This window comes from Phascolarctos cinereus, unplaced genomic scaffold (genome assembly GCF_003287225.1).
Source record: "Phascolarctos cinereus isolate Bilbo 61053 unplaced genomic scaffold, phaCin_HiC Scaffold_1;HRSCAF=81, whole genome shotgun sequence".
Taxonomy (NCBI): Eukaryota; Metazoa; Chordata; class Mammalia; order Diprotodontia; family Phascolarctidae; genus Phascolarctos; species Phascolarctos cinereus.
Window position 1 is genome coordinate 206,684,015 of NW_027555514.1, and position 26,629 is coordinate 206,710,643.

Sequence of the window (26,629 nt, forward strand, 5' to 3'; positions counted from 1 at the left end):
CATTAAAAAAAGGAAAAGGACTCACATGTACTGTAATGCAGAACATTATTTTACCATTTAGGTAGTAGGGCCCTTTAAGTTATGGACAGCAGAAATTACTGCTTAATCTTGCCCCAGGCCTCTTTTCTCCTAAATCTAAACAATAGTGAAATGTACTCTTGCATAGCTCAGCATAGCCTGTACCTCCAACACAAATGGATAAGAAAGCTTGCAATATAATTGCTTTAGATAATTATGTTTATACCGGAGACCAGGACACCTGGTCTGGTTTGTGTGATCTTTGACCCATAATGATGGGGTGCTCGGGTGCTTGTGCTTGTGCCCCAATTTCTCCCTAGTCTCAGAAACACTGTCTCTGACAACCACTCCCCAGCCCAAGGACACTGTGCCTAGCAGTTATTCATGCATGGGTTCAAACTTCTCAGTTCTCTTGCACTGGAATTGGGAAACTGTTGGATGTATATTTTTTTTCTTTCTTTTCCTTTTTTTTTCTTTTCCCTAAGCCCACAATAGGTCAATCCTTTTCATTTCCCAAGAATTCGCCTTTGGGCTGTCTTTTACTAAACTGGAAAAATCTTAGCTTCTGTAAAGAACTTAAAAAGAAAAAGCTGGTGCATTTTTGTAACATTGTTAGGCCTCAGTATCCCCTGGAAAATTGTGAGGCATGGCCCCTTTTTGGGACATTACAGGTAAAGACGCTCTCAGAGTTAGAAAAATGTTGTCGCAGAGAAAGAAGTGGGTGGAGATTTCTTACTTAATGGCTTTTGTTGAGCTTACTAGAGATCCCATTCTCAGAAAGGATCGTAAGATGCTTGGAGCTAGAGCCGCCCCACTAGTGATGAGTGGGGACCAAATGGACCTTTTGGACGATCTTCTTACAGCTCCTAGGATCATGGCATCCCCCTCTTCCCAACCTCTGTTGGCACCACCTCCCCAGCACCTATCTCTACCCCATTGTCCTCTCTGGCCTCTCCGGCTGTTCCTCATTCTCCCCAGACCCTCCCTTCTGCTCCTCTGGTCCCTCCATTTCCTCCCCAGGCTCCTGCTCTAGAGGCTACTTCTACTCAGGCCTTGAGCACGGGCCTCGCCCCAGCCTCTACTTCCAGAGAGACTCCAGCTCAAGCTCCGGGATGAGGTTCTCAACTTGGTGCCTCCTCCCCAGACCTCTACTTCGGATGGGACCCCTCTTCAGGCTCCAGACAAGGGTATCGCTGTGGGTCTTTTCCCCTGATCCCTCCCCCTCCTCCGGTGTCAGGTAATCTTTCCCCTTGCCAGCCAGATTCTTCGGCCTTGCCAGTTCAGCCGGCACTTTCCAGTCCCTCACTCATGAGAAGTGGGACTTCCTACTTCCTTCCTCCACAAGCCCCTGCTCCTGCAGGGCCTTCAGGGCTTTTTCCTTTAAGGGAAGTACCTGCCTCTCCTAATGGGACACTTAGGGTGCATGTTCCATTCTCCATTTCAGACCTTACCCAGGTTAAGGAAAGGCTGGGTCGATACTCTGAAGATCCAACTAAATTTACTGAGGGCTTCAGGGATGTGTCCCTACAATTTGAACTTTCTTAGGGTGATTTGCATGTCCTCTTCTCCACCTGTTGCACCACTGAGGAGAGGAAGAGAATCTGGGAATGAGCCCAAAACTTTGGAGATCGTTTTGCTAGCAATGACCCCACAAAATACCCCCCAGGAATACCCCCCAGGAACAGCTGCTGTTCCTGCTAGTGATCTGGGGTGGCATTATCAGAAGAGTGAGGATAGGAGAAAGAGAGACTACATGATAATTTGCCTCTTAGAAGGCCTGAAAACAGCCTTTCAAAAGCAGGTAAACTTTCAAAAGATTAAGGGAATTACTCAGGAAGAAAAAGAAAACCCTGCCCTTTTCCAAGATAGGCTAGTAGAAGGCATTAAAAAGTATACAAATTTAGATCCTGACTCTTACAGAAGGGGCAGCAATCCTTCGCATGTATTTCATTGACCAATCTGCCCCAGATATTAGGAGGAAACTACAGAAATTGGCAATGGGACCCCAAACACCTCAGAATCAGTTATGGAAATTGCCTTTGGAGTCTTTGACAACAGGGACCTAGTTGCAGCAGAAGAGAAAGAACCGCAGGCAGAGGGCTAGAGACAAAGAACATGCTCCATTCTTGGCTGCTGCCATGGTCAGGAAAAGACCCCAGGGTGTTCCTGGCAACTTGGGCAGTGGGGAAAACCTGCTTTCGATGCCACCATGAAGGTCACTGGTCCAAGGAGTGCCCCTCCAGGGCGCCCCCTTGGAGGAAGCCCCCAAGGCAGACACCTCCAGGACCTTGCCCAAGATGTGACCAGGAGGGACATTGGAAGAAGGATTGTCCCCAAGGTAGAAGTGGTAGAGCAGCTTCCCAGTACCCTTGTCCTCCAGTCTTCTCAAGACTGGAGAGGACAAAGGAACCTGTGATGGGGGCGGGGCCCAAGCCAAGATCTTCGCCCTTTGCCCCAAAGGGAATCTGACTCACAGGCCCCAGACCCTCATTTCCCTTGAAAGCCCTAGCTTACCTTTAGATCTTATTCAGATGCACTTTCAAGCCTTGCCCTGAATAGAATCTGGCTCCTGTTTGTCTACGGGACCCAGAAAACCTTTAAACCTTCAAATTTCCTAATCCGACTCCCCTTATCTCCCTTTGAAAGCCTTAGGCTTCCTTTTATCTATAAGGCCCCAGAAAGGCCTTCCTTTATCTCCTTTTGAAAGTCCTGGCCCCACCTCAGTTTTGTGCAGATGCCTTTCAAACTTCTGCCTTCCTGTTCCCTCCATTATCTATTCCCATTGTCTATTCAATCTCTCTGACCTCCCCAATTAGAATTCTTACCTAGACCCATTTCCCAACCCCCTTCTCTGGCCACCCAAAGTTACTTTAGTATTTAAGATCCACCTTTGCCCTCATTCAGATGCTGAGAATCTCACTCTCAAAAGGCTGAGAACCTCTCATGCCCACTCGTCTTTACGGGTGTCACCCAGCTGAGAATCTCTCCTGCCCCAAAGGCTGAGCCTTTCTCATGCCCGCCTGTCCTTATGGGCGTCACCTGGCCTCTGTGATTTATCACTAATAAACTTTTCCTCTGGCTGAAGAAGATTTGAGTTGAATTCATTCAGCAGGGCCCGGTACCATGATCTTGGGGTCCCAGCACCCCAAAACCCCCAGACCTCTTCACCTGGGTCCAGGCAACATTCCCACTTTCTCCAACTCTCTCGACAAGCCCTGGGCAGAAATTGAGGCTGAAGGTAAGGTGACCCACTTTATCATGGCTATGTTCTTTGCTTTAACCAATTACTCTGGCCCTATTCGCCCCTTGACCCATCCGGTCTAACTGAGGGATGTCTCCAGACACCCTTCCCCCTGCCTATTTGAGAATCTGTTGCTTAAACACTCCTCTCTTATGTTGTCTTGCCCTGCCCCCTCATTGGGAAGGAACCTGATGGTGAAGTTGGGGAGCCAATTTTCTCAAGTTAACCTTCCCATCTCCTTTTTCCCTCTGTGTTCCAGACCTCCCCATGTTCCCCTGGAAGTGTGGGAGACAATTTGGGATACTTTTGCCACCCCAGCTGTTGTTCACCTCCAAGATCCTAAAGTATTTTCCCTTTGCAGTATTTGTAGCCCCACCCAAGAGGTTTCTTTGTCCACTGCCTCAGGAGTGCTTAATTTCTTGGGAACTCAAGGCTATAGGGTCTCTTTGAACAAAATCCAGATAGCACGCCAGTCTGTAAAGTTTCTGGGCCACAAACTCCCGGCCCCAGCCACTAAGAAACAATTTCGAACTTTTCTAGGCATGGATAGATTTTGTAGACTCTGGATCTCTGATAATAGTTTGATTGTTAAGCCCTTTTATGACTGTCCTCTGGGCCCTGACTCACTCCCTCAAGAGTGGGGCCCAGACCAGGCTTTTGTGATTTTAAAATCTAAATTGACAGTCCTTAGGAGCCACTGGAAAGCCTGAAAGCTTCCTGGGGATGGCTGCTTACAGTCATTCTAATTGAGGAAGCCTCTAAATTTGCATTTGGCCTCAGAAAGTGGGGAAATATTTCCCTAGTTAAACTGGGAAGCTCTTTAGAACACTCACACCCACATGGTAACTCTCATCTCCACAAAGCCCCCCCTTCCCAATATGACTTTCTCAGAAGTTTATGCCACTCCATTTATGCTTGCCACTTCTTTATGGGCCACTCTCTCTGTATCAACACCTTGCTTTTCCACAGGGGAATATTCCCATACTTGGGAGACAAGCTGCAAGACCACTAGACAAGTTAACACCCTTGTGGAGGGAGGGCTTGAAAGAGTTTCTGCTAATCTTTTGACCTGCACCACAGTCTGTGCAGATACCACTAGTGACAAGAATTTTTGGGAAAAGGTGAAACAAAGTGTCAACACATGGCAAGACCCCAGAACTACTGTTTTGGTCACTCAATGTTTGACACCCTACAAAGACTTTGGGGTATGCACCCTCGGATTTTTAACACTGCCCTTCTCCATTTTCAATGCCAAATAGGCCACAGTCTTTAACTTAAAGGCAAAACATGGGTTTTGGGGAAATGTCCTCTGGTCTCTTAAAAAGGGAGCACACTATCTTATCTCCTGGTATAACTTATAGTATGAACATATTCTGTCTAAGCTTACAGAGATTATTCACCAGTTGGCAAATGTGACAGCTTATGGTCTCCGGGAAATCCAGCAATCTTTGGATTCCTTAGCAAAAGTAGTTCTAGATAACAGAATAGCCCTAGACTACTTGCTTGCCTCCAGTGGGAGTGTACGTACTTTAGCAAACACGTTTTGTTACTTGTATAACAATTTTCGGGCAGATAGAGTTCCGCACTGCTCATATTTTGGAGAAAGCTAGTTGGATGCATGAAATTCACAATAACTTTAGTGCTCCAAAATCTTTTTCATGGGAGTCCTGGATTCTTTCTATACTGGTTCCTATTCTCATTCCACTAATGATCATATTTTTGTGTTTGTTTCATCCATGTTTACTAAATATCCTTTCCAGATTCCTTTCTAGGGTTGGAGCCATCAACTTTCAGATGACTGCTCAGGCTGTATACCAACCCGAGGATTCTAGCCTGCTGAACCTGGCATCAGCCAGGTTTTCACATTTGACCCCTCCAACAGGACCCAGAGAGGCAAGGACAGCTCTACACCCCTTGCCAGCAGGAAGCTGTTTCAGAAGTCAAGACCTTCACCCCTTTCCCCAAAAGAATTTGCGTCAAATTTGTTTGAGGGGGGGAATGATGGGGTGTGGCCCAAGCCTAGGTCTTCACCCCTTGCCCCAAAGGGAATCTGGCTCCCCTTGTCTATAAGCCCCAGCCCCTCATCTCCCTTTGAAAGCCTTAGCCTACCTTTTAATCTCATTCAGATACCTTTCAGTTCCTTCCCATTGTCTATTCAATCTCTTAGACATTCCAATCTCTGGGAATTCTCACCCAGACCCTTTTCCCAGACCATTTTCCCAGGCCATTTTCCCAGACCCTTCCCTGGTCACCCAAAGTATATAAGATCTACCCTGGCCCTCATTCGGGGCTGAGAATCTCATGCTCAAAAGGCTGAAAACCTCTCTGCCCGCTAGTCCTTACCGGCGGCGTCACCTGGCCCTAAGTGTTTTATCACTAATAAACTTTTCCTCTGGCTGAAGATTTGAGTTGGATTCTTTCAGGCAGGGCCCAGTACCATGATCTTGGGGTTCCAGCAGCACCCCAAAAGTCCTAGACCTCTTCACAGGAATTATCTTTTGTCTTTATTACTATTTCCAGTGTTTGGCACAGTTCATAAATGGTTGTTGACTGATTGACTAGTCCAGAAAACAAAAAGAAATATACAACTTTGAATTCAATGTGGAAGTTTTTATCTTTTAGGATCAGTTAGTTCTTCATAGCCCTGGGTGCAAATGAATAAAGTTGTAACTATCTTTTTCTAGTAAAAAAAAAAGCTGCTTAATTACTAGAGGACAGACCTCTCTCTTTTTTTCAAAGCACCAAAATGTTTTCTAAGTGTTACCATTGGGAGGGTATTATTTAAAGAACTGGCCTTTTAGTCAAGAATATATGCATTCAAGTCCTGCTTAATCCTGGGCAAGTAAATCACTTAATATCTCAGTGCCCCAGGCATCTCTCTACCACTGTAAATTGCAAGGGAATGTGCTGATCTGCATTGATAGGAGTTACCTCACTGGGGAATTCCATAAACTAATAAAATAAGGGTCTAGATCAAAGAAAAATTATACCTGTTGTAGGAAAGGCCTGTGTCTGGCCATCCCCAGTTAATTTAAGTCTGACACTGGACCAAATGAGACGTTCATAGGTCATTCAACAGTTAAGGTAAGGCAGTTTACTAAGATACTTAACAAGGATATATAGCTCTTAGTCAGATAGACAAAGCCTCCCTTCCTCTACTATAAGGAAATTCATCTGATCTTCAGGGCCTACTTCAGGTAACTAGTAACCCTAATAAGGTCCCAGTCTTAGTCCCCTGAGCCAATCAAATTTCAAAGACAGGGTCAGTATCTTTTGAGGAGAAATTAGTTTATAACCTGCACTGGGAGAGCTTTTAAGAATAGCTCTCCCCCTCAGGGTAGGGGTGGGTCTGTTAGATAACACTACACCAACCACAAGCACCAATTTATATACTTGTTAAGAGTCTCAGGAGTTCGGAAACATTAATTATCCTTTAGGTGCTTTCCCTAAAAAAATCCCACAAACAGAAAACAGGATCAAGATACTTAGATATTTGGTTTTATGTCAATGCCTTCAGTTTTTGGATTTTGTTTTTTTTGTAGAAAAGAGAAAAGGACATGAAAGACTTCTTAATTTATAGGATTGCTAATTGAGCATTTTTTAATGCTTTGTTATGAAAATTGATTATTGCATAGTACTTACAAAAGTAAAAATTCAAGGCTCAACTTTCTGTTTATAAAGTAAGGTTCAAATCTGTCCAGAAGTTTTTTTTTAAACATTGATTCAATGAACTGATCATAGTAACATATCTTAAAAATATAAGTAACAAATCAAAAGTGAGGCAACTAGGGCTATAGAGGTGAGAGTATTGGAGTTGGAGTCAGGAAGACCTAAATTAAAATTCTCCCTCAAAATCTTACCGGCCTTATGATTTCAGCCTAAGTTTCCTCATCTGTAAAATGGGTATTATAATAATAGCACCAACCTCACAGGATTGTTGTGAGGGTCAAATGAGATAACATAGGTGCAGTGTTTTGCAAATCTTAAAATACTATTTAAATATAATGCTATTGCATTAGGATATACTTATCCAAGCATACTTGTATACATTAAAAAACTTAAGATTTCTCATAGTAGCTTTAAAAAAGTCTTGCCCAAGTGAAACTTCTCTTTCAACCTACTATTTTAGACATGACTCATTAATACTTGTTTTCGTGGAGCCTGACACTCCCACTACTATTAAATCTATGGACAGTCAGACCTGAATATTTAAGCCTTGAGGTAGTTATGCTCTTGCTTTATTGATAAATACTCAACATAGGTATAAGGGGCCTTTGGAGCATGCGCCGATTGCCTAACATGGATGTACCCATAAGAGAGCTTGCCTAAAATGTGAGGCACTCTGGGATGGAGACTCTCCTTCTAGCTTATGCTCCTTTCTGCTACATCCAGAGGATGCAGATGAGGAGACTAGGAGAAACGGACCTAGGGTTTTTTGATTCTGTTCTGTGCCGTTTATCTTTCTCAGTTTCAGGTATAGGACTGTATTCCCCACTGGGAGCCCTGGTAACAGAGCCTAGAGCCAAAATTGCAGGTGGGATGGTGCAGCCAGCCAATTTGGCAGGTAAGCCCAGAGAAACCAGGTGGCCTAGGACTTGATTTGGAACTAGGACTGTCCTCTATAGGAACTGAGCTTAACTATAAACCTATTCCCCTTCCCTTCCTTAAGAGAAAAAGATGGTGCTCAGAGGGAAGAGGAGGATTCCATTTTTCTGTGTTGGGTGAGAAGGGTGCATTTTTAAAATTTGATTATACCTTTTGAAGTAAATGTTCCTTTGTAAAAGCTAATCTGACTGTCAGTAGCTAAATAGAATTGTTGAATAAGGAACTATGACTTACCTTGGGGAACACCATCAGTGGGCACTAAAGCTATTTGCAGAGAACCTAGACACACTCAGTCCCCTTAACAGTTCTGGAGAATCCTGGGGAAGAGGTGTAATTTATCATACTTAGCCTTCCAGGCAGATAGGGCTAGGGTAGTCCATATTAAAAGGGAATAATTTGGAAATTCAAGAAATAGGTTCCAAGGAGCAACAAATTAAAGTCATCTGTATGCAACTCTTTGGTCTTTTTCAAATTACTGGGAATCAGATTAACGATTAAAGTTAAGGTATGTTTTCAGGTCTTTTCCCATGTAGAAGGAAGAATTTGGGTGGAGACACAACATAGTTCATTCTCTCTCTTTCTCTCTCTCTCTCTTTCTCAAAAAGGAGTTGTAAAAGCTCATGAAACTCAGTAAATAGTAGTTTTTTTCTTTGTTTCCTAATTAAAATCCTGGAAATCCTTCTGGAGGTACTCACTTTTTTGACCAACTATAATTTTAAATGTGAATGTATGTATGTTGTTGTGTAATACAGAACATTATTTTGCCATTTAGGTAGTAGGGCCCTTCAAGCCATGGAAAGCAAAAGTTGGTGCTTAATCTTGCCCCAGACCTCTTTCCTCCTAAATCTAAACAATAGTGAAATGTACTCTTGCATAGCTCAGCATAGCCCATACCTCCAACGCAAATGGATAAGAAAGCTTGCAATATGATTGCTTTAGATAATTATGTTTATACCAGAGACCAGGACACCTGGTCTGGTTTGTGTGATCTCTTATCCGTAATAATGGGGTGCTTGGGTGCTTGTGCTTGTACTTGTGCCCCAATTTCTCCCTAGTCTCAGAAACACTGTCTCTGGCAACCATTCCCCAGCCCAAGGACACTCTGCCTAGCAGTTATTCATGCATGGGCCTCAGCATGACCCTTATCTCCCTCCCTGGTACAGCTACACAGAGCTGGGCTGCTGAGGCCCCAGCCCTCAGATCATGTCTCTGGAAGCCTCCCAATTCCTCAGTAAGTTCCTATGTTGTGAGAAAACTTTCCCTTGTTGCAGAGCATCCTCTCATCAAGACAGAGGGAGAGGGGTGTCCTTGACCAGCCCAAGAACTCTTCCTCTTGCCAGACTTCAAAGATCCATCCCCCTCCCTGTCCTGTATACTCCCTGTACTTTCCCATCCATAGCCCCAAAGATACCTGCATCATTGGATTACCTCATCAGTGTTCCTCGCATTTCTTTCCCATGCTCTTTTCTATATAAACCCTAGCTCGACCCCTGATGGGGGCTGCTTGATTTGGATGTAAATACCCCTGGCAGCCGTGCGCTAATAAATCCACATCTTAAATTATGCCTGGATCTCAACTCACTGATTTCTCGGTACAACAGTTGTTGTCATAAATATAAAGTCTTTGAATTTGGCAGTGATAGCCCACTTCAGAGCCTGGAACTCCAGTTTGTAACGGATAATGGTATCACTGTCAATAAATCCTTTGCTGGCAAATGCAATGTTTTTCTGGTGATTGTACAGAACTGCATCTAAGCCTTACAGCCTAGCATCAGTATGTATTATAGAGTACTTGCCTGGGTCTGCATAGGTACATGGGTGAGGCAGTATATCAAATGATATTCCAGTGTTTCCCTAATGGTTTTCAAGGGCTTAGGTCACTTTTAGTTATTATTGATATTTACCCAGGTAAGATTGTTGAGTGGTTTGCAATAGTAGCAAATTTCTTGCCAAATGATAATATATGATGTGGTAATTTGTAACTTGATAATAGCCACTGATTTCCTAGAAAAGTCTTTAACTCTGGGAGGTGCTTTGGATGTTGCCAGTTGAGGTACATGTCTATCTTCTCCTAAAGCAGAACTCTCACTCCTTGCTAACAAAAATATGACCAACATACTTCACAGAGGTTCTGCAAAACTGGCACTTGCCTAAAGATAACTTCAGCCAGTCAATCACTAAGCATTTATTAAATACTAACTGTGTACTATGCTAAGTGCTACTTCAGATTATCTTCTTCTGGGTGATCCAACACTTTCAAGAGTCATTTTTCACATTTTTCCCCCCAAGTCAATGAGGTCCTAAGTACACCAATACTTCCCACAATGTCTCCATGTTCATGTCTCCAACTACCTTTTCTATAAGCTACTGAAAAGTGGAAGGTCCACTTTGCATCTTGAATAGATGAAACTTGACTTTTCTTTGTTTCACTCTGCCATAAGAATCTGGTAGTATCTACTGAAAAAGCCCAGTGCTAAAAATGACTGACTACCTAGCAAACAGTCTAGAACATTTTGAACTCTTACCATGGTGTGCTGCTCTACTGATTTTTTCTTGTTCCAAGTCTGGAAGTTGACATTTGGTAGATGGAGTTTCTCCTTTGAAAAGGATTGAAGTTTTCCATATTGAGTCCTACTGCCTTTGGGCTAGCAAATTAATATGCATTATATTCTTACATAGCCCTACCTCTAGCATCTAAGTTGAAATTTTTGGCTAGGGCACTGTTAGACTCTTTCAAAAAGAATCAGAGCCCTTGACTCTGCTAGCATCAGAAGAAAACCTCCTTAGTTCCGCTTTGGAGTCTCAGCTCTAAGGTCTAGCAGTTCCTAGAGTGGTAGGATCCTAGTTCCAGGGGTCAAGTTTTCTCTCTTCAACCCTTTTCCCCAGAGTTGATTCTCCCATTTTTAAAAGGTCTCTCTCAGTAGCCCATATAAATGAATATCAAAGAAAGGGCACCTAGACTGAAGCAATAAGAGTAAGTTCCATACTCTAGGGAGGGATTCACATGGGACAAATTCATTGTCTCATGACAATGGCAATTCATTGCAACCCTCAGTTAAGTTTCCTGACTCTTTAATATGCAAAAATAACCACTTAAAGACTGAAGACCTTACAAACTTCAAATTGTCTGACACTCTTACCTGACAGATTATGAGTTCTGTTAAATGATGTTTTTAAAAGAAGCTCAACGATATGAGGCTTCAGGTGGCAAGCAATCATATTTTCTTAAACTATAGATAGTCTACCATCTTGTCATTACTATAGGCACATTCATTGAATAGAAGAAAAGTCTAATGGAAGGGAAAGATGCTTTATGACTCAAGAGACAATGTAAAATCAGATACATTGTTGATTTCTTATGTGAAAAATGATTTTTCTTAGTAATCATTATCTTGGAGACTCAGAGCTTCCCTATCCTCCTTTCTTTCAAAGTTTGGTTCTTCAAAAGGACATTAAGGTCTAATCTAAATGGGTCTGAATGGAATGTGGTGAAAACCCCTCATAAAATCTAAACTCAAAATACAGGCTTTTTGGCCAACTGTGTGAACAAATAGTTGTATTGAGTCTGCAGGGGACCCTGGGGGGGGGAACAGGAATTTTGCAGGGATTTGCAGAATTCGAACATTTCAAGATAACCACATCTGTTTGTTTGTCACTATCTCCGGGAAGATTTACCTTCAAGGCTTGGGGGATGGGGAGATGAACTGTTGGGGAGGGCCTTATAAAAACCTGCTGTATCTATTCAGCCCTGACACTGAGAGGTTTTTCAGTGCGGGTCACCCTTTCTCGCGAGATGGTAATAAAAATTCCTTTCTGCCTTCTACCTGGAGAAGCCTCTGAATTTATTGGAAACAAGGATAGCTGTCCCACACAGCTTTTGGAGTTCCCACCGAGATATTTTTCCTGCCTGGGGGAGGTCGTCCCTATCAGGATCCTCGGGTAGGTACCCACTGGGAATTTTTTCCCCAGCGGTCCCTGGATCTTGTGGGAAGAACTCACCCCAGTTGGGTAAACCGTTCTTGAAGAGAGAACTCGGGGAAGGCAGAAATGAAAACAAGCGGAGCTCCAATGGTGCTAGCGAAGACAGTCTACAGAGAAAACTGATTTATGGTCATGGTAAAGTTTGTGTACACAGACCCAGGAAGCAAGATCCCGTGAGTCCTTGGCACCTAAGTGGTTCGAGTCTTTAAGGCAGCCAAAGCCAAGATCTGGTGAGCCCCTGGGTGACCTGAGTGGGGAGGGAGGAAAGTCTACAGGTCAGTAAGGCTACCACTCCCCTAAAAGGAGTTTGGTGAGATCTGGTGAGTCCTGAGGGGATGAGAACTCATGAACCATGGGAAAAGGAACAGTCTAAGAGAGAACCTGGGACAAAATGAGTTTCTTTTGACCGGTCAAGGTTAGAAGTAGGATTGTGCACACCCTGTCTGTTTGTCTGTCTATGGATGTTTTGTGTCTGCCAGAAAAATTTTGGGGTAACTTTTGAGGTCTGAGATTGGAAAAGGAACAGTGGGAAAGACCTGCCTCAGGCTTTCTGGGGGAGATTGAGATTAGAATAAAAAAGGAGAGAATCTCTCAGAAGTTAGTAGAAGGCCAGCAATCAGCCTTTAACTGATAAGGAGCTTGCAGCCCAAGATAGGAGAAGAAAAAGATTGAGGATTAGAATTCAGGTTTAATGGGATCCCAAGGCTAAGAATCTGAATGGCTGTCTTTATCCCTCCCGCCAGTGTATCTGGTATGGGAGCAATGTGTTTAACATTACAAAAATAAGGGTTTTTAACATTATAAAAACTATTTGGGGAGAGTGCTTTTCTAAAATTTTGCAGCTCATTGTGATTGGAGATTGTTAGGCTGTTCAAATACTTATTGGAACCCTAGAGAATTTCTGCATAAGGGGAGAAAAGTGATTAAGCCCAGTTAACCTTGAAGTAGGAAAGAAAAAAAGAGAGATGATTATTTAGAGCAGGAATTATTTACACGTGTCTTTTTGAGGGAATATATAAATTTGTGGAGAATATTTCGTTTTAAAGGGCCAAGAGTATTGGATTTAAAACAAAAATGTTTTAAAATGTGTATCATTAGCAATTATAAATTAGGATCTGATTGGATTTAAGTTTACAATTCTATAAAAAAATATAATCATTGTTATTATTATTTAAGGCAATTGTTAAAAGTACTAAGAGTAATAAGAGAGATCATTTCTATATGTGATAATCTGGAAATATAATTGATGTTATCTGAAGTTTGTTCAAGTTGTTACTGTATTTCTAAATTGTTGTATTTCTAAAGCTCTTAGGTTGTAAAATTTGAGGGACCGTTGTGAGGTGGAAATGGTGTAACTCTTGGCCTGGAATGCGTTTTTAGTGATAAAGAGTGGAGATGTCTCTTTATCTTTAATGATGAAATTGAGATAATTTGAAACTGTTAAATACCTAGTGAGGTATATTTGGTTATAAGGCTATGATAGTAGATTTTCATTTAAAATCTTGACTATTATAAAAATGTATGGTGGTTTAAAGTTATAGTTTCAACGTATTAATGATGAGATGAATGATTTTCTGTACAAAATGACTTAGAAGTACATCCTTCTAAATTGATAATGGGTCATTTCAAAATTTATTACAATTGTGGAAATAATTTTATAGCAAATGCCCTGTGGTACAGACACGTTTTATTGTGGAAAAACTTATTGATATGTATTTGGAATTAGTGAGGTGTTCTCTCATATCAGGGCCTCAATTAGAAATTGGAAAAATAGAAAAATATGTGTACATATATATGTTTTTCAACCCAGGCCTTCTTTAGGCTAGCTATTGGATTTGTTGGGGGATTTATGAGCCAGGCTCTTTTGGCAGATACTAGCTTGCCTGGGGATGTTTAGGCCAAGTAGTGTCATTGGGGTTGCATCTGGATGTGGCCTGAGGCTATCAGACCCCATAGATAATAAAGAAAAGCCAGTCTAGTGGGGTGGGAGTGGCCCCAGTAGACTGGAACTGGTAAAAGAGTTCAGAAAGAAAGAAAGATCTTTATTGGGTGTGTTATAAGCTTTTAATGTACTGCTTACATATTTCCAAATGTTCTCATGTGATGTAATCTAGTAAGCAATTGTTTTAGTTATGTTGTTGGAAGGGCAATTTATTTTATAACCCAGAATGTTAAATTAAGAATTGTGCCTTCAGAGAAAAGAAAAAAAGGAGTGAATCGGGACTGTTGGGGCATTCTATCTGGTCCTGTTTTGTAACATTTCCTTTGAAGAATTGTAAATTAAGAAATGAGAACTTACAAATTTTGCCTCCGTTTAAAGCAAAATTTTAGCTGGGAATATTTGGCTTTCACTTATGAAGTTAAAATTGTTAATTAAGCTATTTGGAGTTATTGTTTAAGTTAATCACTGGTAGAAGTATACCTGTGTGTGTGTGTAAAGAAACTATGTAATTATGCCGAGAAAGATTTTGTAAAATCTCATAATTCTTATCAATCCTGTGCAGGAGTTTTCGTTTTACTGATTAAGTGGGCCATTGCAGACACCTCTGGACTAAAGAAATTAGGTAACTAGGATCAATTGAGCCCCAATAAGGGCCAAAAACCTGAACTGATCTTTTCTTCCTGAGTGAGCTAAGAATGCTGATGAAGAGCATTCTTATGTTTATGACCACTGAGGAGACTTTAACCCAGACAATACCTTGATGGTGGTAAAGGAGACCCAGGTGTCCTGGATCTGACATTTGCCTATCTTATTTAAATTTCTTTTCTCATGCTCAGGTTAAACATTTGGAGACCATGAAAATGAGTAACCCAGATATCCTGAGTCAGGGTGGAATGTCACTTATCACTAGCTTGTGGTCTCTTTAACCAATGTTCAGGTTGACAATGGTAATTAGGAAATTGTAAGCTGTTTTTAAGAAAAGGAGATATTTTTATGATGTTTTGATGAAGTCTTTGATATTCTTTTAGAGGGCCCACTAAATTTGTATTTGCAAGCTAATTTGTTGCAGTAATAATTTATTGTTGATGGAAATAATATTCAAATCCTCTATGAACTTTGAGTTTCATTCCTGGGTTGGTTGTGTACTTGGATTGGGCTTAACTGGGCGGTTTTAGAGAAACAGTCTCAATGGAAGCAGCATCAGAGATCTAAGGCTAGTGATTAATACTAAAGCACATAAGGTGTAAGTAGGAAAGATCTTACTGTTTTGATCTGAAATTCCATGGCCTAAAGAGCTAAAATTACTATTTAAACTTATATGTACAAGATTTGAGTCCTGAAAATGTCTCATTCTTTCAGATTAAGGATGGTTAGAGAGGGATAGATAAGCTTGAGGAACAGAAAGGCAAATCTATTTGGAGTAGCAACTTATGATCTTAATGGAAATTTGATTTTACTTAGGAACCATAACATGTGTAGGAAGTTATGCAAGCTACTCACTTTGGAAATGTTCCCTAATTAATATGAAACTATAGTCACACCTGAAACTCTGATGAGGGGAATTTGCTATATAAGACCTTGGAATCTGTTAATGAAATATTTTTTTGAGTCTAAATCCAGGTATGGTTAACAACAAACTGATTGAGCTACTGACCCATGATGTCAGCAACCTGCAAAGAGGTTTGTGAGCTGCAACTATGAGCTGCAAGAAGGTGTTCTCATGGGAAGGTCGGGAGAATGACTTTTCTGCATGGCTGAGGTAGGATTCTGCTGACTCAATTTCCCCACTATGACACCTAGCAGACTTTAAACCTGGCTCAATGCAGTTTGCAGTTTGACATAACACTCTGCCTGGAGTTGACAGGAAGTTGGGGAAATGTTGTTCCCTTATCACAAGTCTCATGTATATATATATATATATATATATATATATATATATATATATATATATATATATATATATATATATATATATATATAAACTAAGAGACTCATAAGTCTCTTAGCGGCAAGTTTCTATAATCAGAAGGTTTGTGAGTACAGTAGCAAATTTACTAAAATAATTGATTATGAAATATCTTAGGTTACTATAGAACTGGGACTAGTGTTCCTGTTGTGTTCCCATATGAGTTAGAGTTCGTTAATTCTTGGTAATGGCATAGAGACAATAGGTCAGGGGCTTGTGAGAATGTTAGTTTGTTATTTGGTTAATATCATTGTCTAGAGTTTTGTTACATTAAAAGAAGAATGGCTTGTGGTGTATTTTGTAAATGCCATCAAAGAAACATGGCATGACTAAAAGTTTAAGATCTTATATGTATTGTGTTAAAATTGATTATTTAATATATTTATGTATGTACTGGAGCCTGCTATTAATTTCTTGGTGAAATCTCATCCTTCTGTTGAGGAAATTAATAATGGATTAATGTAAAGTATGAGACACTGAGTCCTGATGTGAATTTCTTAAACATGATGACTGGTCATGGTTTCAATTTTGAGTTTGTAAAAATGATCAGGGTTATAAGGATTAGAAATGGTAATTTAAAATTGTGCTAAGGTCACTTTTGTAGGAGGATGGACAGAAAGCTGGTTCCTACAAGAAGAAAAGAAGAAGAAGATGCTGAGATGCTGTGCTGGAGGTGGCTGGAACAAATAACAACTACCAACCAGAGGACTTCTTCCCTGCCAGACAGCTGTATAGGAAAAGACTTTTTGAATCTTAAAGGGACAATTGCAATATTGTTTTCTTTTGGGTCTCTATATCTGCATTTAAAAAGGGGACTGCCCCTTTGATTTTTCAATGCGTAGATCAATCCTTCCCATATTTTAAAGGGGTGATGGTTAAGGGGAAGAATTCAGATAAGAAAAAGAGTAAGGAAGTAAAGGAGGCAACGAAGAAGACATGATAGACAAATTTTATGGTTAGTCGAGGATTCTTTCTCAAAATTACTTCCATTAGAAGTTAGGGCAGAGGGATCCAAGAAAATAATGATACAGAATCAGGTTAGATGGGTCAGAGATACAGGATGAGATAGTGAAGGGAATGTATGGGGAGTGGTGTGAGGGGTTTTCAATGAGCCAATGAGAGAAGAGATTGAATGGAATGTGGTGAAAACCCCTCATAAAATCTAAATTCAAAATACAGGCCTTTTGCCCAACTGTGTGAACAAATGGTTGTATGGAGTCTGCAGGGGACCCTGGGGGGGGGAACAGGAATTTTGCAGGGATTTGCAGAATTCGAACATTTCAAGATAACCACATCTGTTTGTTTGTCACTATCTCCGGGAAGATTTACCCTCAAGGCTTGGGGGATGGGGAGATGAACTGTTGGGGAGGGCCTTATAAAAACCTGCTGTATCTATGTTCAGCCCTGACACTGAGAGGTTTTTCAGTGTGGGTCACCCTTTCTTGCAAGATGGCAATAAAAATTCCTTTCTGCCTTCTACCTGGATGAATGGGATGTCCCAGTGAAGACTTCTCAGTGTAATTAAGGTAATGAGTTCAGAAGGTAGTGTGAGAAATGAACTCTCAGAAGTGAAGGCTCCTCAAAGGGTCAAATAATTCTTGATTATTACTTTCAAAATCCTCCTCCACTTAGACCCTGTTTTTAAGCACTTAACAGAAAGAATAAGCCCTGCCCCACCCCCAACCTGAGCATCGGCCCCTTTCTTTGTCTTTGAATTTCAGGCCTGGAATGTAAGCCTCACCTCCCAATTAAGAGGATAGGAAGAAACTTAGAACTCAGCTTAGAATGTAAGCCCACCCCCAGTTATGGGGGTAAGGGATAGTAGTGGGTGGAAACTTGTTTGCGGTGGGTGGAGGCTTGTTTGCGTGGTGGGCAGAGATTTGCTTTCATAAGGCAGCCCCTGTTACTCCATCTCTCTCTGTCTCCACATGTATGGAAGGAGCAGACAGCCATCTCGGGAGATTGTAATAAAGGTAACCTTTACTTTCCACCTTGAGAAGTCTCTGAGTTTAATTTGGGTTGGGTCGCTGTCCCACACATGGAGAAGCCTCTGAATTTATTGGAAATAAGGATAGCTGTCCCACACAGGTCTATTCCTGATTATTATGTTGCCCTGAGAGGTCTGGGAGAATGTGGATTCCTCCTTATTGTCAAGACAGGTGATATGGGAATTGATGTCTCTTTGACCAGGATTCAGTGACCTGGGTCACTTACTCAAAGAGCCTTATTTTAATATAACCCACCTCCCAGTATGCTGACCAATCACAGTTGATTGGTACCCTTTTGGAACAACTACTCTTCCTTTTTTTTTTTTCCAAGGCTCAAACTTTATTCCCGATGTGGGACAGGTTCTTTTTACTCCCTAATTTGAGATACATCTCTTTCCCAGGGAGACAGTCCCATTACTTTCCACCTACTTTTCACTTTTCCCACAAGGAGAAAGAAAACAAGGAGTTTGGGAAGAGGACAAGATGAATGCTTTGTGCAACACCTCCCCCCTCCCTATCCATCCTTCCTGTCACTACAAGGGATAATTTTTCCCTTGCACTATCACTTTTAGAAATCATCCTGTTATTCCCCCTGCCCTTCCAAAACAAAACAAAACAATAAAACCCCTTCACTTTAAAAACAGGATCCTGAGTTGAGGGACTGGGGGGGTGTAAATGTCACACAGGCAGTGCTAACAGTCACTACTGTTTCTGCTGCATAGCCTCCTTCCGAGCTGCGTCCTGTAGTAGCTGGGTGTCAACTTCATCTGCTGGCAGCTGCACATATCTGACTACAGAGCCCTGGATAAAACAGTTCTTCACAGAAAGCATGTGAGGATATTTTTCTGGGTCTGTAACACTGATATCTGTTAGTCTGATGTTGAGATACTGATCCACAGAGTGCAGGGTCCCACAGACGCTCAAGTCATTCTTGAGTTCCATGACCACATCCTTTCCCACAAGTGACTTGAAGAAGGAGTAGAAGAGCATGGTCCTTGCGCCACGGCTCGGGTCCGGGAGAGGAGGTGGGGTGGCTTAGCTGGGGTTGCGGGGAGCTGTGGGCCTTGTGAGCCGATCGTTGCCACCCCGAACAACTACTCTTCCTAAGGGCATATAAGCCTATACCCCCAAATTGAGCCAGTTCTGAACTGGCCCCCTTAGGGGAGGCCTAGTTTTGGACTGAACTCCAATGCAATGCATGTCAAGCCAGTTTGAGAGAAATTAAACCGTGGACACATGTACCCTAATTTGTTTGTTTCTTTCTCAGAACAGACTGTTTAAAATTGGGGTTCATGGGGTTTGACACTTAATATCTACTCTCTATCATCTCAAAATGAATCTTAGAAGGCAATTAACTAGAGCATGTAAGCTGGGGGTTGGGGTGGGGAGAATCACCACTTCCCTCCTGTATCTTTTTATTTACACTCATTTACCAGGGACCAAAGGATACTGTGGAAAGAATACTGGTTCTGGAGTCAGAGGACTTGAGCACAAATTGTGATTCTAATGCTTAATAGTTTGCATTAGAAGTATAACCATGGGTTATACTTCATCTTCCTGAGCCTTAGTTTCCTCACCTATGTGACATCAATGTGTCCTTTCTAGCTCTAGATCTATGATTTTAAGGAAAAAAAATAAAACTTAGTCCTTAAAGAATTATGGATTAGGGGCAGCTAGGTGGAGCACCAGCCCTGAAGTCAGGAGGACCTGAGATCAAATCCTGCCTCAGACCAAACACTTGACACTTACTAGCTGTGGGACCCTGGGCAAATCACTTAACCCCAATTGCCCCCCCAAAAGAATTATGGATTCACTTTAATGTAATTTAAAAATATGATCCTGTGTTTTAGAGATTAATAGAACAGGTGCAGTTTGCAACAAACCTATTTAGCTTAAGATTTTATTTTTTAAAGATACCCTGAATGATATTACACATATTCATATTACATCAAAAAATGATTAAAACAAAAATGGAATGGCATTCATAAAATGAGAAGGAAACCCCAATCATGAATAAATGTCATTCCACTACTACTTAAAACTGTCTTCACATTTTTTGGACAGTAATACTAGAATGAAAATCTATTTTAGGTGGGACAGAAACACTAATAATGAAGAGAAGGACTCTTGTCTACTTTCTCTACCTTTGCAGCATACCACATCTATTTCACTAACACAGGATACATGCTCTTGACTTTCAAATAAGTTGTACACATATGTAAACATGTAGGTATATGTAAATAAACTGTAGGAGAAAATGTAAGTATCTCACTAATACATAAAACTACAAATTTGAAATTTAAGCATTCTTTCATTTTCTTATTAAATTGTTTTCTTTCACTGTTATCAACATATTAAAAATTATAAAATACCATCTATATGGGCTTTTATTATACAAAATTATTTTAGGAAATTGTTTCATGTTCTCAATTTAGTACTTCAAGTGGAAATTTAACCCTGTGCACATCCTGGGCTACTATTGACTCATCAAAGCTGAAATATTTGGTGCTCAAGGTTGGAATCAGTTCAAAGTGAGTGGGGGAGGGAAACATCTTTGCAGGTTCTATGCACTTTAAACAAGTGAACCATAGCAAAAACTAGTTAGCCTTGATACTTCACACATACAATTCTTTAGAAAATAGAAATCTCATGGGGAAAAAAATGGGCACAGTTCAAATCCATTATTTCACAGCTATGAAGCATTTAAAGAAGAGGCAAATATACTCTAGATGGTATATGGAGACTATAAATTCTGGTCATTGCAGCTATAATGAGAATATTATTAAAATTTGAATTTCCATTTTTTCTCCTAATTTCTCAGTTTCTCACAATTGGCACAGGATTTTGCATCTGATTGTTTTTTGTCATTTTTTTTTAAAGAATGTAGGGAAATTCCCAGGGAGGAAACTCCTTCTGCTAATTCAGGTTAGTATCTGCTCAGCAAATAAAAGTCTTAGGATATTGCTTGGAGCACTGAGAGGTCAAGAGAGTTGACAAGAGAGTTGGCATCATAAATACTCCACTTTTTTATGCTTGGTTTGAGTCTATATATTGCCCAAAGTATCTGGAAGTAGAAAATAATTATGAAATGCATAATTTCTGCACCTATACAATCTAATATATGCTACTAACAAAACCTACAAGTATAGAGGCAGCTTGGTATGTAGAAAGGCACTGGACTAAGTAAAAATTGATTTTGAGTTAGTTATGTTACGACCTGTGTGACCATGGGAAAGGTGATTAATATCTTTAGAACTAAATTTTTTCACCTGTAAAGGGAAAGATTTAAACTAGATGACCTTTAAGTTGCTTTGTAACTCTAACATGCTATGATTCTAGATTAAGGTAGATTTTATGATTTAGAAAAGGAAAGAGCATTTGAGGTTTTGTCTCTTTCACCTCACTTTTTTTCTTTTCCTTTTTGTTTTTTTCTAATATAGAAAGGACATCTAATCTGATCTCAAGTGGTGTAAAGGACAGACTTTCCCTTTCCTAATCTTTTGTTTCCATTTCTAGCTACTGCAGGAACCTGTTAGAAATAAACTTATATGAAATAAAATTCCTCAGCAGTATTGTGTACAAAACATCTGGTCACAAAACACTCAAGCAAGGACAAGTAGCCTCAGTGGAGAAGACAGTGTTTCCACTTTCTTAACAACCTTCCCATCCTGTTAAATTAATTGTTCACAATGATTTTCCAGAGGAGATAACAAAAAGGGGGAAGAGAATTGTCTCTCACATATTCCTGTGTTTCATTAACATTGTATTGGGTTTTGTTTGGTTACCAAGTCAAAAGAAAAGTTAATGTAAGTAACAACAAGAAAAGCAACAACTAGCATTTACATAGTGCATTAAGTTTGTGAAGTGCTTTACAAATGTTACCTCATTTGATCCTCACAACAACCCTGATGGGGATGCTATTATTATCCTCATTTTACTAATGAGGAACCTGAAGATGGGTGGAGGTTAAGTGACTTTCCCAGGGTTACTGTGGCAGACGTCTGAAGTTCATTTTGAACTCAGGTCTTCCTAAATCTAGGCCCAGCAGTCTATTCACTGTACCACTTAGGTGCCCAGCTCTATTCAGGAATAAAGATAATGGACTTAAATCTAGGCGAAACTATCATGGGCTAAAAGTGCCTCTCTGGAAGAGGTCACAAATTATACGAATATTTCTTGACATTATTGTGTTGGTGTCATTTTGAAAATAGAGAAGGGTTTTCTACATGGACATCAAAATGTTCTCATTGTTTTATATACTTCTAAGCTATGAGTCTGGATCTGAGGGGTTTTTTTTAGGTTCTGTGATTTCATATATATATATATATATATACATATATATATATACATATACACATATATACACACATATATGGAATAAATTTTATAGCATAATTGGGTTCAGTAATCACTGAATCAATATTGAGCTACTCTTAGCATTCCTAGAACTTTGTGGCACACCCTCTTCTCAGCCAAAACACTGTTAATCAATTTTTTTGAGCAATATAAACTGGGCAGCGAGGTGGTGCAGAGGATAGGGTGCCAGGTCTGGAGTAAGGAGACTCATCTTCATGAATTCAAATTAGCCTCAGATACTTAGCAGCTTAGCAGCTGTGTGACCCTGGGCAAGTCACTTAACTTTATTCCCCTCAGTTTTCTCATCTATCAAATGATCTGGAGAAGGAAATGGTAAACCATTTTAATATCTTTGCCAAGAAAATCCCAAGTGGGGTCTTGAAGAGTTGGACACTACAGCAAAACTAGAAATGCTTCAAACATAATACATTAATATGCAGTTGGCCTATATTTGAAGAGACCACCGATGTTCTTATCATTTGCAGTAAATATATGATATCTACTGTTAAGAGATAAGATATCAAGTTTTCATTAAGAAGAAGCTGGTAATAGGTTTTGCTAGCAGTCCATGTACCACTCTGAAGTGTTGGAGTCAATAATTATGGTTCTTATGCAGTCTTGATATTTTCCAGTTTTGTAGAGAAGCTGTAGTCAGTTCTCTTTATGGAATCATTTTGTCATTTCATTATGTTAATTATACACATTTTGTGTTTGATCTAACCTATGCTTTTATTAAATTTCTATACCCTTCTTTCTCTTCTAATTTCTTTGCTTTTCAAGGCAGTATAGCATTATCTTTGAATGTTAAATTAATTTTTTTGCTCACTACTTTGACTTCTTGTATTGCCCTTAAATGTTTGGCTTTCACTATTAATCAGTGATTAAAGGGATCAAGAATTTCTGACTTACTTTTGTTTTCTAGATTCGATTCCACACATTTTTTTTGTTGCCTTTAATTAGGCAATATATGGTGTCAAGTTTCCAACTGGGGATACCAGCTAGATGTTGATGTCATTTTCCTATATCTTCAATGGTTTTATCAAGAGGTATATAGGAATACTCCTAAAGACAAATGTCAGAGACTATTTCTGGCATTTGTCTTTAGGAATATTCCTATGTACCAAGGCCTTTTCTCCTATGATCCCAACCTTGGTAATGCATATGCTTTAAAAAAAAGAACCAAACTGTAAGAAAATTCATTTTTAAAATTTTAAAATTTTATTTATTTTTATTCTAAACTTAACACTAAAGAAAACTCATTTCCATATACACAGTAAAACACAAAAAAGAGAGTTATAGGTGAAACTGTAGATCTCTATTATATCTAACTTGCTTTTAAAAAAATAATAAATTCAACCTTTAGCCTTCAAAGCTGTCTTGACTATCTGAGTTGCTTTCTGACCTTTCTTCTGTTTTTTTCTTTGCATTAAAAAAGATGACCTAATGACCTTTTCTTTACTTTTCCTTTTTTCTTCTCATTCCTTTTCTTTCTCTTTTTCTTTCTAGAATAATAAGAACTAATACATACATACATACACACACACACACACACATATACATACATATGATCTCATTTGATCCTCACAAAAAACATTGCAAGGTTAAGTGCTGCAGGAATGATTATCTCCATTTTATGGATTAAAAGGCTCAGAGAGATTAAATGGCTGGGATTACATGTCTAGTAAGGATAGGAGGTGGTATCTGAACCCAATCTTCTCCTGATTCCAAATTTCAAAGTCTTACTACTATACCATCCTATGCTGTTGTTCAGTTGTTTCAGACTCTTCCTGACTCCATTTAGGGTTTTAGTGGCAAAGATACTGGAGTGGTTTGCAATTTCCTTCTCTAACTCATGTTACAAATGAGGAAACTGAGGCAAAAAGGTTAAATGACTTGCCCAGGGTCACACAGCTAGTGAGGTCACATTTGAACTCAGCTCTTCCTGACTCCAGGCCCAGCACTTTATCCACTGTGCCACCTAGTGGCCCCGTGTTAAACTAAATTATACCATACTACACTTGCCGCATGGCTTTTAACCCTAGTAGGAAAGATTCACGGGCCCTAAAGATAAAGAAACTGAGGCAATGTTCTAGGAATTTATAAAGTTCATAGAATCTAAAAAAATCATTCTGTGTTTTACTTAATGTTTCACTTAATCTCCTTTCTCAAACCAGATAGTGCTCTCCCAAGTGATCATCCTCTGAACTGGATAGGTATGCTTAAATATAGTTCTGTCAAAATGTGCTTTAATATGTTCAGATAGTAAAAACAAAAATAACAACAACAAAAAAGAAAACTTTAAGAATCAGGGTTAGAATAATTTTGAAGCTATAATATGTCACTTTAAGCAATTTGGAACAAAATAACTTTCATGCCAAGGCCAGCTTCAAAGGACAGAAGGGAGGAAGGAATCAAGCAGAACCACCAGGGAATCTTTTTCTGGATGGAAAAGAGATCATCATGGACCTGAGAGAGTCATGTAGTTTCCTGACTATGGGCATACATGTGGGTGGCAATTGCCCTCTGGCCAGTTGAAACTCAAAAGACACATAAGTGTCTAAGAAAAAAAACAAGTTTCCTCTTAGAGTGAATAAAGGAAGTGTTCAGAGAGAGAAAAAGGAATGCTAAATAAATATTTAATATCTTTTCTCTAGTACGAAGAAAATTATCACTTAAGGATTTTTGATGTCAAGCCATTCTTAAGCCCCAAATGGAAGTAGGCTGCAGCAAACCATGGAAAATATGAATAAATGCTCAAAAATATTAGCTAAATATAGTTAACCTCGAGTTAAAGTTTCTCCTTAAAGAAAAATAAAGAAGAGGCAGAGCCAAGGTGGCAGAGAAAAGGCAGTGACTTGCCTTAGCTCTCCCCCAAATCCCTCTTAACACTTTTAAATAATGCCATAGAACAATTCCTGGAGCAGCAGAACCCCGCGAAAGGACAGAGTGAAATAATTTTCCAGCCAAAGACAACTTAGAAGTTTGGCAGGAAAGGTCTGTTGCAGGAGTGAGAGTGGAGTACAGTCCAGCACAAGCTGTGCCAGCACAGACCAGACCCCCAACAAACTAGAAACAAGCCTTGGGAGCCGCTGAATTTGCAGTAGCAGTGGCAGCGGCAGTGGCAGCGGCAGCGGTGGCAGCAGGAGCAGCAGCTGCTTCCAGAACTCTCAGCCCATAGACAGTTAAGGAGATTGAACAACTGATTAGAAGGAGATTACAAGGGGTCTCTTTGTTGGCACTGTGGGCAAAACAATATTTTGATACCAATATTCTACAAATGATAGTTCTCCAAGGTTTACACATAATCTATTGTAGTTTTGTGACCTTCTACATGTAAAAAAAAGGTATTCTCTTCCCAGGCTCTGATTGTTGCTTCCCACGTTTCTTTTTTGCCCTTCCAGCTACATGACTATTTGTGCTCAATTCTGATTAGATCTCAAGCTATGTCCAACTTCTTATTTGCTTTAACTTCTCAGCAGAATTCACTCCTCTGAAAAATTCACACATTCTGTTATTTAAGAAAAAAATGCACTAGTACTAATAGCCATGCTAAAGCATGACAATATTACCTTTGTCCCACTTTCGTTAACTTTGTCTTGCTGTGCTGTAATTATAAATATTGGCCACTAGGGGGCAGAATTTTACTTCCAAAATCAACTCGTGGTCCTGTTCAGAATAAGTAACATCAAAAAGTATAGGGGAACAAACTGTAATTTATCTCATAAGAATGTGTTGCTAAATATGGGACATGGTTTCATTATAGAAGAAATCTAGTCTGAATGAGTATTAGAGGTTGATTGTACTACAAGTGAATGGCCTTTTGGAATTCTAAATAACTATTGGACTTACTGATACCTTTTAATCTTTCCACGTTGGTTAGCCATCGAGTATCCTTCCTAGGTTTTGAAAACTGGATCCAAGCTATTAGTTACTTTTTGAATTTCTCCCCATCCATGAAATTCAAAATAGTGATCAGTGCTTTGGGCTTTGCTCTTTACTATTGTTATGGCATTTAGAAAACATGAACTTTGCTTTCTACCTTACTATTTAGAGAGCTGACTTAGAAGAGTCAGAGGTGCATCTCTAGAGATTATACCTCACTAATGTTATATTTGATATATATTTTTTCTAAGTCTGGTGCAGGACATACTTGTGGAACTCATAGTCCTGGAGTTAGTAATCAATCAATGAACATTTACTTAGCATTTAATTGTTCATAAGAGGGTTATGTTTAAGTACTAGGGGGAAAAATTGGAAGCAGTAATACAATTAATATAATTTAGTATATAAGTACATGCAGTGAAAGGCTTCTCAACATATTATGTAAAGACCAGGCCTATTAGCCAGGAAGCCTTGAATCCAAGTCCTGCTTCTAATGCATACTGTCTGACCCTAGTATAAGTTACTTAGTAACAGACCTGGAGGATGGGGTGGGAGGCTGTCAAACTTACAGATACAGAAGAAGCAGATTAAAATGTAATTGAGAAATGTTTGACAAAACAAATAAAAATACAACACATTATAATGTTTGT

The 26,629-nt window shown here is 39.9% G+C and overlaps 1 protein-coding gene and 1 pseudogene across 1 annotated transcript in view; both read right to left on the bottom strand.

Moving 5' to 3' along the window:
* Window positions 1–26,629, bottom strand: part of FAR2 (fatty acyl-CoA reductase 2) — a 172,563-nt gene that overhangs the window by 85,780 nt on the left and 60,154 nt on the right. The gene's annotated exons all lie outside the window — the stretch shown is intronic.
* On the bottom strand, window positions 18,412–18,790 carry LOC110200467 (U6 snRNA-associated Sm-like protein LSm2 pseudogene; annotated as a pseudogene).